Source organism: Cannabis sativa, chromosome 1, assembly GCF_029168945.1.
Source record: "Cannabis sativa cultivar Pink pepper isolate KNU-18-1 chromosome 1, ASM2916894v1, whole genome shotgun sequence".
Classification (NCBI taxonomy): domain Eukaryota; kingdom Viridiplantae; phylum Streptophyta; class Magnoliopsida; order Rosales; family Cannabaceae; genus Cannabis; species Cannabis sativa.
This window is the reverse complement of record NC_083601.1, coordinates 47,661,318-47,673,364: the sequence shown is the minus strand read 5'-3', so window position 1 is coordinate 47,673,364 and position 12,047 is coordinate 47,661,318. Positions and strand designations below refer to the sequence as shown.

Here is a 12,047-nt window from a genome sequence, read left to right as displayed (position 1 = left end):
AAAATAAAATGAGCATTGTTATTACGTATTAGCGGTGTCTATGTTAGGCTATTTTTAGCCTATGTTTTGGATCCAATTTATGTGCATTCTTAGCTGTGTTGGGACGGAATTACGCTTGTTTTCTATGTTTTCAGGTTCTTTGGAGTAAAAGAGGTCTCGGGTGCAGAAATTCATTGAAAGACGTGCTGAGCCGAAGAAAAACTTAATTTTTGAGTTTTTGCATATCTGGCCGCGGCGATGAAGAGGCTCGCCGCGGCGAGTTATGAGAAACAGAGAGTGCCTAAATTTGGCACATTCTCGCCGCGGCGAGAGGAAGCTTGGCCGCGGCGAGATCCCGTACGGACCAGGGGCATTTTCGTCCATTGAACCCTAATTTTCAAGTATAAATAGAAAACTGCGATTGGAAGTCAGGGAGAGCGATTTGGAACCCTAAAACACAGCTGAGAGCGGCAGGAAGAGCATAGAGATTCAAGTGAAGATCCAGAATTCATCCTCAAACAGTTCTTTTCTTTATTCCTCTTTAATTTATTTATGTTGAATATTGCTATAGGAATGGTTATGGATTTGTTTCTGAACTAAATTTCCCATTTAGGGAGGATGATGATTGTTGTTTAATGTTTTCCTAGTTAATGTTTAATTACCATTCCTCAATTCTTGTGTGTGAAATTATCTTAATTTGTGTTTAATTTCATGTTTAAGATTGATCACCTTGTGCATGCTCTATGATCTCAATTCAAAATCTGAAAAGTGAGAATTGAGAATGCTAAAATTAAGATAATCAATGTTCTATGTGAAACGAAAGTATTTACATGACTTATGTGACGAGTAGGTTATTGCTTAATGCTGATTTCATGTTAGTTTAATTAAGGAATTAATTAGATAACATGTGATTTAGAATCTAGAAGATCTGAAAGGAGCTAGGTTATTTTATAATCTGTCATTCACTCCAAGAATAGGATAGTAATTAATCATTAACGATTTGGGTAAACAACAACAGGATTCTCCTCCCTATTGTCTCATCTTGCTCAACTTTAAATTGTGTTATTAAGTTTTCTGAATTTCTTTCAAATTTTACTGTTTTTAAACCGTAATTGCTTTTGATTTACCGAATAGAATCATAAGTATAATTTAGTGGTACTTAATCCAATTCCCTGTGGGATCGACCTCACCTGTGTGAGATTTACTACTTGATTGCGTATACTTGCGTAGCATTTAAAAATATAGCAACAAGTTTTTGGCGCCGTTGCCGGGGAATTGTTAAAGATTAATATTACATAAAATTATACTAACTTCTACTTTGGTATATTTTCTCTTGCTGATTTTTCTAACCTTTTTCTTGCAATATTTTCTTGATTTATTTCAGGAATCCTAAGTGCATGCGCCGTCAAGGACAATCAGTCATATTACCAGTTGATCCTGAAATTGAGAAAACTTGCAGGAAGAATCGAAAGAACAAGAGGCAAGAAAGAGTTTCAGCAACTGCTGAAACATCAGAAATCATGGCTGCCAATGTGAACAATAATGTTGGGAACAATGGGCGTAATAATGGTGGCGCTGTGGAAGATCAAGCTAATGGCCGTAGCTTGAGAGATTACATTCTCCCTACTCTGACGGGAGTGCAGTCATGTATTAGGCCACCGGCAGTGGATGCAAACAACTTCGAGATCAAACCTGCCATCCTTCAAATGGTGCAGTCTTCAGTTCAGTTTGGTGGTCTCCCTTAAAGATCCTAATTTGCATCTCTCTAACTTCATGGAACTTTGTGAAACTTTTAAAGTTAATGGAGTTAGCGACGATGCCATTAGATTGAGGTTGTTTCCATTCTCGCTCAGAGAACGAGCCAAGAGTTGGTTGAATTCTTTGCCACCGAATTCTATTGCTACATGGAATGATCTGGCAACAAAATTCTTGTCAAAGTTCTTTCCTCCAGCTAAGTCTGCAAAGCTAAGAGGAGAAATCAATAATTTCTGCCAACAAGATAATGAATCTCTCTATGAGGCTTGGGAGAGGTTTAAAGATCTGATCAGGAGGTGTCCCCATCATGGTATAGAGAAGTGGATGCTGGTTCATAACTTCTACAACGGGTTGGTTGGTAATACTAGAACTTTAATAGATGCAGCAGCGGGCGGAGCTTTTATGAGAAAGAGTGCTAATGAGGCATATGATCTATTAGAGGAGATGGCTCTAAACAACCAGCAGTGGCCAACTGAAAGGAGTCAATCCAAGAAGGTAGCTGGTGTGTTAGAAGTCGATGCCATTACAAAGTTAACAGCTCAGGTTGAGGCATTGACTAAAATCATTGCAGGGCAAGCTAAGCAAGCCCAAATTGTTTGTGAGTTATGTGGAGGAAGTCATCACTTTTCGGAGTGCCAAGCAGATGTGGATGATTTGCCAATGGATGAAGCTAAGGCCATGGGGAATTTTTCACAGAACAACAACAACAACAATTATGGGTTCAACCAGAATAACAACCGAAGAAATAGTGGGTTCTATCAACAAAGAAATCAGAACCAACAGTTTAATCAGCAACAATCCTCTGGTGGAAGTTCTAGTTTGCAGACAGATTTACTGCTCCAATTCATGACTGAAACTAGATCTTCAATTAAAGACCTGCAGACTCAGATGGGCCAGCTAGCAACTCAGGTGGCAACCCGCCCTCAAGGAAATTTGCCTAGCACCACTGAAGTTAATCCTAAAGAAAACTGCAAGGCAATTACCCTGAGGAGCGGTAAGAAGTATGATGGGCCTGAGTTACCACAACCAGTTGAGGTAGATGTAGAAATAAATGCTCAACCAAAGTCTGCCGACACCAACACCGACAGCAGAGAAGGCTACTGATAGCCCAGCACCACCACAACAGTCTCCACCGATTAGTATTGATCATCATGTAAAGATACCCTATCCTCAGAGGCTGAGAAAGTCAAGCTTAGACAAGCAATTCACCAAGTTTCTAGAAGTCTTCAAAAGACTTCACATTAACATTCCTTTTGCTGAAGCTCTAGAGCAGATGCCAAGTTATGTGAAGTTTATGAAGGAAATTTTGTCAAAGAAGAGGAAGATGGAAGACTATGAGACCGTGGCTCTAACTGAAGAGTGTAGCGCTATTCTACAGAAGAAACTCCCTCCAAAACTCAGAGACCCAGGGAGTTTCACTATTCCTTGTACTATTGGTAAAATTGAAGGGATAAACGCACTATGTGATTTGGGAGCCAGTATTAACTTAATGCCCTTGTCAGTGTTCAAAAGATTGCAGCTAGGTGAAGCAAAGCCAACTACTGTAACTCTTCAATTGGCAGATCGATCGCTAGCTCACCCTAGAGGAGTCATTGAGGATGTGTTAGTAAAGGTGGACAAGTTCATCTTCCCAGCTGATTTCATTGTTCTGGATATGGAAGAAGACAGTAATGTTCCTGTCATCCTGGGGAGACCTTTCTTGGCAACAGGGAAAGCACTAATTTATGTTCAGAAAGGAGAGTTAAAGCTAAGGGTACAAGGAGATGAAGTTGTATTTAATGTACTCAAAGCAATGACCTACCCTACAGCTAGTGACAACTGTTTTGCAATTGATGTGGTGGACCAGTTGGTGGAGACAAAGACACATGCTGAAGATCCTCTTAATCTGACTTTGGTACAAGAAGAGGTGGTGGAACAAGATGGTAAGGAAGCTTATGAATATGCTATGTGGCTCGATTCTTATGGACCGCTGAATAGAAAATATTATGAAGAGTTAGGAGTCATACCAACAAAGCCTACCCCATCTACTGAAAAGCCTCCTCAACTAGAGTTAAAAGTCCTACCAGAGCATCTCAGGTATGAATATTTGGGAGAGAATAAGCTATTACGGGTTCTAAGGAAGCATTCAAAAGCCATTGGATGGACTTTAGCAGATATTAAAGGGATCAGCCCTTCAACTGTAATGCATAGAATCTTAATGGAGGAAGGAGTGAAGCCAACTATTGATGCACAACGTAGATTAAATCCACCAATGAAGGAGGTTGTCAGAAAAGAAGTCTTGAAGTGGTTAGATGCAGGGGTAGCGTACCCTATTTCAGACAGTAAATGGGTGAGCCCAGTCCAAGTTGTTCCAAAGAAATGAGGGATGACGGTGGTGAAGAATGAGAAGAATGAACTCATCCCAACTAGAACTGTCACGGGATGGAGAATTTGCATTGACTACCGAAAACTCAACAAGGCCACAAGAAAAGATCACTTTCCACTCCCATTCATTGATCAGATGTTAGACAAGTTGGCAGGACAAGAGTACTATTGTTTCCTTGATGGATACTCAGGGTATCACCAAATAGCTATAGCACCGGAGGATCAAGAGAAAACAACATTCACATGTCCATATGGTACTTTTGCTTTTCGACGAATGCCATTTGGGCTATGTAATGCTCCAGCAACATTTCAGAGGTGTATGATGGCTATATTTTTCGCATTTAATAGAAAAGTGCATCGAGGTGTTCATGGTTGATTTTTCAGTGTTTGGCTCATCGTTTGACCAATGTCTGAGTAACTTGGAGTTGGTTTTATCAAGATGTGAAGACTCTAATCTGGTGCCGAATCGGAAAAGTGCCATTTCATGGTTACGAAGGAATAGTCTTTGGGACATAAAATCTCAAAAGAAGGTATTGAGGTTGACAGAGCCAAAGTATCTACAATTGAGAACTTGCCTCCTCCAATTTCAGTGAAGGGAGTTCGAAGCTTTTTGGGTCATGCCGGGTTTTATAGAAGATTTATCAAAGATTTCTCCAAAGTGGCCAAACCGCTATCCAATCTTCTTGCTAGTGGAGTACCTTTTGAATTTGGGAAAGATTGTCTTGAAGCATTCCAAATTCTCAAGGAGAAGTTAATCTCAGCACCGATTGTGACTACACCAAATTGGGAATTACCTTTTGAAATCATGTGCGATGCAAGTGATTATGCTATTGGAGCAGTCTTGGGACAACGGGTTGACAAGGTATTCAGAACCATTTATTATGCAAGCAAAACCTTGAATGATGCCCAACTAAACTACGCTACTACAGAAAAAGAGATGCTGGCCATAGTGTTTGCATGTGACAAATTTCGACCCTACTTAATTGGTAATAAAGTGATAGTGTATACAGATCATTCAGCAATCAAATACTTGATGACTAAGAAGGATGCCAAACCACGACTGATTCGATGGGTTCTTCTTTTGCAAGAATTTGATCTAGACATAAAAGACAAGAAGGGTACTGAGAACTTGGTGGCAGATCACTTGTCAAGACTAGAACTGGAAGAAAGTCAGAATACGAAAGAGGTACAAATAAATGAACAATTTCCTGATGAACAACTCTTTAGTGTGAGGGAAAGTCTGATGGTACCATGGTATGCTGATTATGTTAACTTCTTGGCTGCCAATATCACTCCTCCTGAGCTATCTCGACAACAACTAAAGAAGTTCTTTTCTGAGGTGAAACATTACTATTGGGAAGAGCCAATCCTCTACAAGCACTGTGCAGATCAGATAATAAGAAGGTGTGTGCCTGAAGAGGAGATGTACTCTATTCTTAATCATTGTCATGCTTTACCATGTGGGGGACACTTCAGTGGAACTAGAACAGCTGCCAAGGTATTGCAAAGTGGATTCTTTTGGCCAACACTTTTCAAAGACGCTAGTACTTTTGTGAAGGCATGTGATCGTTGTCAGCGTACAGGAAACATCTCAAGGAGAAACGAAATGCCTTTGACAGGAATCTTGGAAGTAGAATTGTTTGATGTATGGGGGATAGACTTTATGGGTCCTTTTCCTTCATCGTTTAGCAATCTATACATCCTATTAGCTGTGGATTATGTGTCAAAATGGGTGGAAGCTGCAGCCACACCAGCTAATGATGGTAAAACAGTCCTTCGGTTCCTTCAAAAGAGCATATTCACTCGGTTTGGAACTCCCCGAGCAATCATAAGCGATGAAGGGAGTCACTTTTGCAACAAACAATTCGAAGCACTCCTTTCGAGATATGGTGTTCGTCATAGAACAGCTCTACCTTATCATCCGCAAAGTAATGGCCAAGCTGAGATTTCTAACCGTGAAATAAAGATGATTCTGGAGAAAACGGTGCAGAGATCAAGGAAAGATTGGTCAAGAAAGTTGGATGACGCATTGTGGGCTTATAGAACAGCGTTCAAGACGCCAATCGGGATGTCACCATATCGGTTGGTGTTTGGAAAGGCTTGTCATCTACCGGTGGAACTAGAGCACAAGGCGTATTGGGCAATGAAAACTTTGAACATGGATTTAAAAGCCGCTGGGCAGAAAAGACTACTACAGTTGGATGAGTTGGAAGAATTTCGAAATGAAGCTTATGAAAACGCCAAGATTTACAAGGAAAGAACTAAGAGATGGCATGACAGAAATCTAGTCAGAAAGGAGTTTCAACCTGGTCAACAAGTTCTACTCTTTAACTCAAGACTAAAGTTGTTTCCTGGTAAATTAAAATCAAGGTGGTCAGGGCCATTTACGGTGATCAAAGTGTTTCCCTACGGAGCAGTGGAACTAAAAGGTGAAAGTCCTAATACTTTCAAAGTGAATGGACAGCGATTAAAGCTCTACTTGGGAGCTCAATTTGATCAAACCAAGTCCGCCATGATTCTGGCGCCACTTTAAAGATCTCGATCAACGTCTAGCTGAGCGACGATAAAGTTAGCGCTAATTGGGAGGCAACCCAAGTGTTCTTTTGATTTAGTTGAACTCTTTTTAAGTTTACTGTTATTTTTCTTGATGTTCATTCTGTTTCGTTACTGAAAAAAAAAAAAAAAAAAAAAAAATTTGGGTCAGTGGCCGCGGCCATGGGATGTCTGGCCGCGGCCAGAATGGTCTTACAGAAACAGGCATATTTTGGCGAATTCTCGCCGCGGCGAGGGGACATACCGCCGCGGCGAGATAGGACTTACAGAAAGTCCCTTATTTTCACGGATTCTCGCCGCGGCGAGGCTACATACCGCCGCGGCGAGATTGGTCAGTTTCCCTTTTTAAATCCCAAAAACCCTAACATTTCAAAACTCACACCCCATTCAAACCCTCTCTTCTCCACGCCGAAAACACCCCTTTTCACCATTTTTTCTTCATCTAATCCCATTCAAACTCCTTTTCCACCAACTCTAACCATAAACTTTCATCAACAATCATCCTAAACCCTTATTTCTCACATTAAACACTATTTCCCACTCAAAATCAACCCCAAATCCCTCAAACCTCACCCAAAATTATAAAAAAACCTTATTCATCCTTTTCTTTCTCAAAAGCTTCAAGATGTCAACAATGGAGGATGATTAAAGGAACATTGTCATTGAGGTATTGATTCTAAGACTTCCACTCCAATTTTTATTGAAGAATTTGTGAATTTGTTGGATAGTTTGGATTATTTGGTGGATATTTGGGATTTTTGCTATATACATTGTTGAAATTGATTGTGTGAATAGAATTGGGTTAAATTGAAAGGGATTTTAATCCCGGGAAGTCAATTTTTAAGGGGAAGTGCTGTCGAAATTTTGAAAATTCTTGGTAGTTAGGATATAATTTTTTTTTTGGTGAGATGGGTCCAAAGAGGTCAAGAGTTAATGAGGAGGGAGCTTCATCATCCAACCCATCTAGGGGACGCCCTAATCTTGATAGAGTTAGGTTTACTAACATGGAGGCTCAAGAGCGGTTTTTGAAATTGAAAGATAGGGCATTCATTGAAGATAGAGGGATAGACATTGTCAACCTAAGCCAAACTGCCAACATTCCCCCTGCTTTTGCATCTATTAGGGATCAAATCCTACAGAGGCAGTGGACTAAGTTCGTAGATGTCACTGAGCGTGGTAATCAAACTCTAGCTTTGGAATTTTTAGCCAACTGGCCTGAAAGAGAAGAGGGCAAAGTTAGAGTTAGGGGGGTTAGAGTGCCTGCTACCACAGACGCTATTCATGCCCTTTATGATCTCCAAACTTTCACTTATGAAGAACAACCATTGAAACTCCAATTTTATGAGAGAAGTACGAATTATGTGGATATGGCTGAGACTCTAGGGTATCCTGGCCTTAGGTTCCATGAGCTTAGTGGAGAACCATACCAATTGTACCGATGTGAACTCAACCCAGTGGCCAAGGCTTGGCTTTACTTTGTTAGTGCAAGGATGCTCCCCAACAAGCATTTTTCTGATGCTCAAATGGACAGACTTAAATGGGTTTACGGTATTATGAAAGGGTATAATTTGAATGTGGGGGATATTGTTCGAACAACCTTTGACATTATGGTTGAGGGATCTTCCGGTGGAGGACTGGGGTTGGCTGGAATAATCACTGACCTATGTGAGAAACATGGAGTACCACAGTACTCATATGATACAAAGGCACCGCCACAGCGCCCTATTAACCTGGCGACTGTTCTTCGCTTCAAACCTCCTCATCCTCATGGTCAACCGCCAGTTCAAGGAGGTCCTCCGGCAAGAGAAGAAGAGGAACGTGAGGACATCGAACCACCACGTCTTGTCGGGCCTCTTGACCCTGCCATGCAGTACACTCACAATCAGCTGAATTATCTGATTCAGCAGAACATGCATATGCAAAATTACATGGCCCAGAGGAGTATCTTCGATGAGCAGCAGGTGGCTCAATTGAACACACTTGTCACGAGGATGAATATCGGTGTGGATGATCCAAACTATTTTCCCATGCCACCCCGTTTCAACCCTTATGACCAGCCACCGCCGCCAAACCCCTTTTAAGGGGCTCCGGTACGTTTCTCTCACCCTGGTTTATTTTCACACATTGGGGACAATGTGCATTTTAGTTTGGGGGGGGGGGGGGAAAACTTAATTTATTTTTTCGCGTTTATTTGTTTTAGTTTAGTTTGTTTTAGTTTTTTTTTTAGTCTTGCGTGATAGCTAAATTGAAAAATAAATTGAATTGTTGTTATTCACTTGTGCAATGGATTGAAACATAACTGTGTGCTTGACTTGCAACTGTTTGAATTAAATTGGATGTGTGCTAGGAAGTGATTCATGTAGATTTAAAACATTGGCTATTCTCACATATCACTTTTGTTCTATTTGGATTGTGGAATGACTGATTGAACATGAAATAGAATTTGTTTGACATACTCTCTTGAAGCGAAATCCTTGATGATTTTGTTTGGAAAATGATTTAGGCAAATTTTCGTTGGAACGATTGAGCCTTTCAAGCCTACCTAAAAAAGTTTTATCCATAGTATACCCAAAGTTGAGCCTTAGCCTGTTTTAAAATTTTTCACCACTTCACGGAGCTGAATTCGTTATTCTAAACTCTTTTCACCCTGAACATATTTTATTATGCCATGAGCCTTGAAGCAAGTTTGGGGGGGAATAAGTGCTGTAAGTGAAAAAAAAATATAAAGTGTAGGAATGAGGGATTGAAAAAAATAAGAATATTGTGTGTTGTGCCTATGAAAAAAAAGAAAAAAATGTGTCTTCTTGAAGAAAAAAAAAAAGAGTTAAGAAAATTATGAGGCACACACATAAGGAAAAAATTGTAATCTCTTATTTCTGTTTTTGGGATATATGGAAAGAAAGCAAAATAAATGTCTAGGCTTGTTTGGTATAATTGTGCTTATGGTATAGTATAGCCTAAATGACTTCTCACCTACCCATGTACCTAAGCCATGTGATTTTAACCGAAAAAGACCTATTGATTCCAGATAGAAGTTTGTCAACATTAGTGGAGAGGAGTATGTCATTCAAACTTATTTATCATGTGTTAGTGGGAAGTTGGAAAGTTAGAACAGTTGTGATATTGATGGGAATTGCGATGCTTTATGTTTGTATGAATTACTTACTTGTAAATTGCACATTCAACTTAGTTCTTGGAGTTGGCAAGTTGAAATTCTGGTTATTGATGGATTGAAGTTGTGCAGGTGGTGGTAACAATTAAATTGTTGGAAAGTTCAGCTATTATTGTCAGTTTTCTTAGTTTAGTCTTAGTTTACTCGGGGACGAGTAAAGAGTCAGTTTGGGGGAGTTTGTTAGGCTATTTTTAGCCTATGTTTTGGATCCAATTTATGTGCATTCTTAGCTGTGTTGGGACGGAATTACGCTTGTTTTCTATGTTTTCAGGTTCTTTGGAGTAAAAGAGGTCTCGGGTGCAGAAATTCATTGAAAGACGTGCTGAGCCGAAGAAAAACTTAATTTTTGAGTTTTTGCATATCTGGCCGCGGCGAGTTATGAGAAACAGAGAGTGCCTAAATTTGGCACATTCTCGCCGCGGCGAGAGGAAGCTTGGCCGCGGCGAGATCCCGTACGGACCAGGGGCATTTTCGTCCATTGAACCCTAATTTTCAAGTATAAATAGAAAACTGCGATTGGAAGTCAGGGAGAGCGATTTGGAACCCTAAAACACAGCTGAGAGCGGCAGGAAGAGCATAGAGATTCAAGTGAAGATCCAGAATTCATCCTCAAACAGTTCTTTTCTTTATTCCTCTTTAATTTATTTATGTTGAATATTGCTATAGGAATGGTTATGGATTTGTTTCTGAACTAAATTTCCCATTTAGGGAGGATGATGATTGTTGTTTAATGTTTTCCTAGTTAATGTTTAATTACCATTCCTCAATTCTTGTGTGTGAAATTATCTTAATTTGTGTTTAATTTCATGTTTAAGATTGATCACCTTGTGCATGCTCTATGATCTCAATTCAAAATCTGAAAAGTGAGAATTGAGAATGCTAAAATTAAGATAATCAATGTTCTATGTGAAACGAAAGTATTTACATGACTTATGTGACGAGTAGGTTATTGCTTAATGCTGATTTCATGTTAGTTTAATTAAGGAATTAATTAGATAACATGTGATTTAGAATCTAGAAGATCTGAAAGGAGCTAGGTTATTTTATAATCTGTCATTCACTCCAAGAATAGGATAGTAATTAATCATTAACGATTTGGGTAAACAACAACAGGATTCTCCTCCCTATTGTCTCATCTTGCTTAACTTTAAACTGTGTTATTAAGTTTTCTGAATTTCTTTCAAATTTTACTGTTTTTAAACCGTAATTGCTTTTGATTTACCGAATAGAATCATAAGTATAATTTAGTGGTACTTAATCCAATTCCCTGTGGGATCGACCTCACCTGTGTGAGATTTACTACTTGATTGCGTATACTTGCGTAGCATTTAAAAATATAGCAACAGTCTAGTATTTTCTCGACATGTCACGTTGCGATTAGTTAGCGATATACTTCTTATAAGCTATTATATTAAATTATGTGAGACTCAATACTTAGTTGGACCAATAGCAATACTAACACATAAGAAGGTGTTAGGCACCACTAGTGTCGTTTTGCATTTCTCATATAAAATTGTGGATTAGAATTAAATGAGAGCAACTAGATCTCCTCGTAGCCAAATGTGTCATTTGTGTTATGGAAATTTGACTCTCGGGATGGGTACCCTTCCTAAATGGATAATTATATTTATAGAGGGATAATTATTTTATTTTTAAAAAAAATATATATATTTATATGTTTAATGAATTTTTTTATATTTTTACAGTTTTTTGTAAAAACAACACAAAAAATAATAAAAAAAAATTACATAAAAATAATATAAAAATAACATTTAAATAACATCAAAACAAAATGACATATATATAACAATAAATTAACATAAATACAACATAAAAAATCTATATTTTCTGTAAATAAAATTAAAAAATTCGTAAAATATTTAAAATTTTGTGAAACTATATTTTTATAATTTTTTTATTATTTTTGTGTATTTGTGAAATTATCCTTTTTATATACTCAAAGTGAGTTTAGAATAGAAGGAATATTACTACTCACATATTCGATTTAAATATATAGTTTCTAAATATAATTTTTTAATTATTACATATTAAAATTATTAACTATACTTATAAATGATTATTATTTTTTTTAGTTTACAGTGTAATAAAAGTTATTTAATGGGTAGAATAATATTTATTTATTTTAAAGTTAAAATTTTCATTTTATTTTTATTTTGAATTATATTATATTATATATTTTATTTATATTATTATTAATTTTAAT

The 12,047-nt window shown here is 38.1% G+C and overlaps 1 non-coding gene across 1 annotated transcript; it reads right to left on the bottom strand.

Moving 5' to 3' along the window:
* Window positions 1-1,941: 1,941 nt before the first annotated feature.
* Window positions 1,942-2,048, bottom strand: LOC133033762 (small nucleolar RNA R71). The gene has a single exon (XR_009685828.1). It is a non-coding gene; the product is annotated as a small nucleolar RNA R71 (small nucleolar RNA).
* Window positions 2,049-12,047: the final 9,999 nt, after the last annotated feature.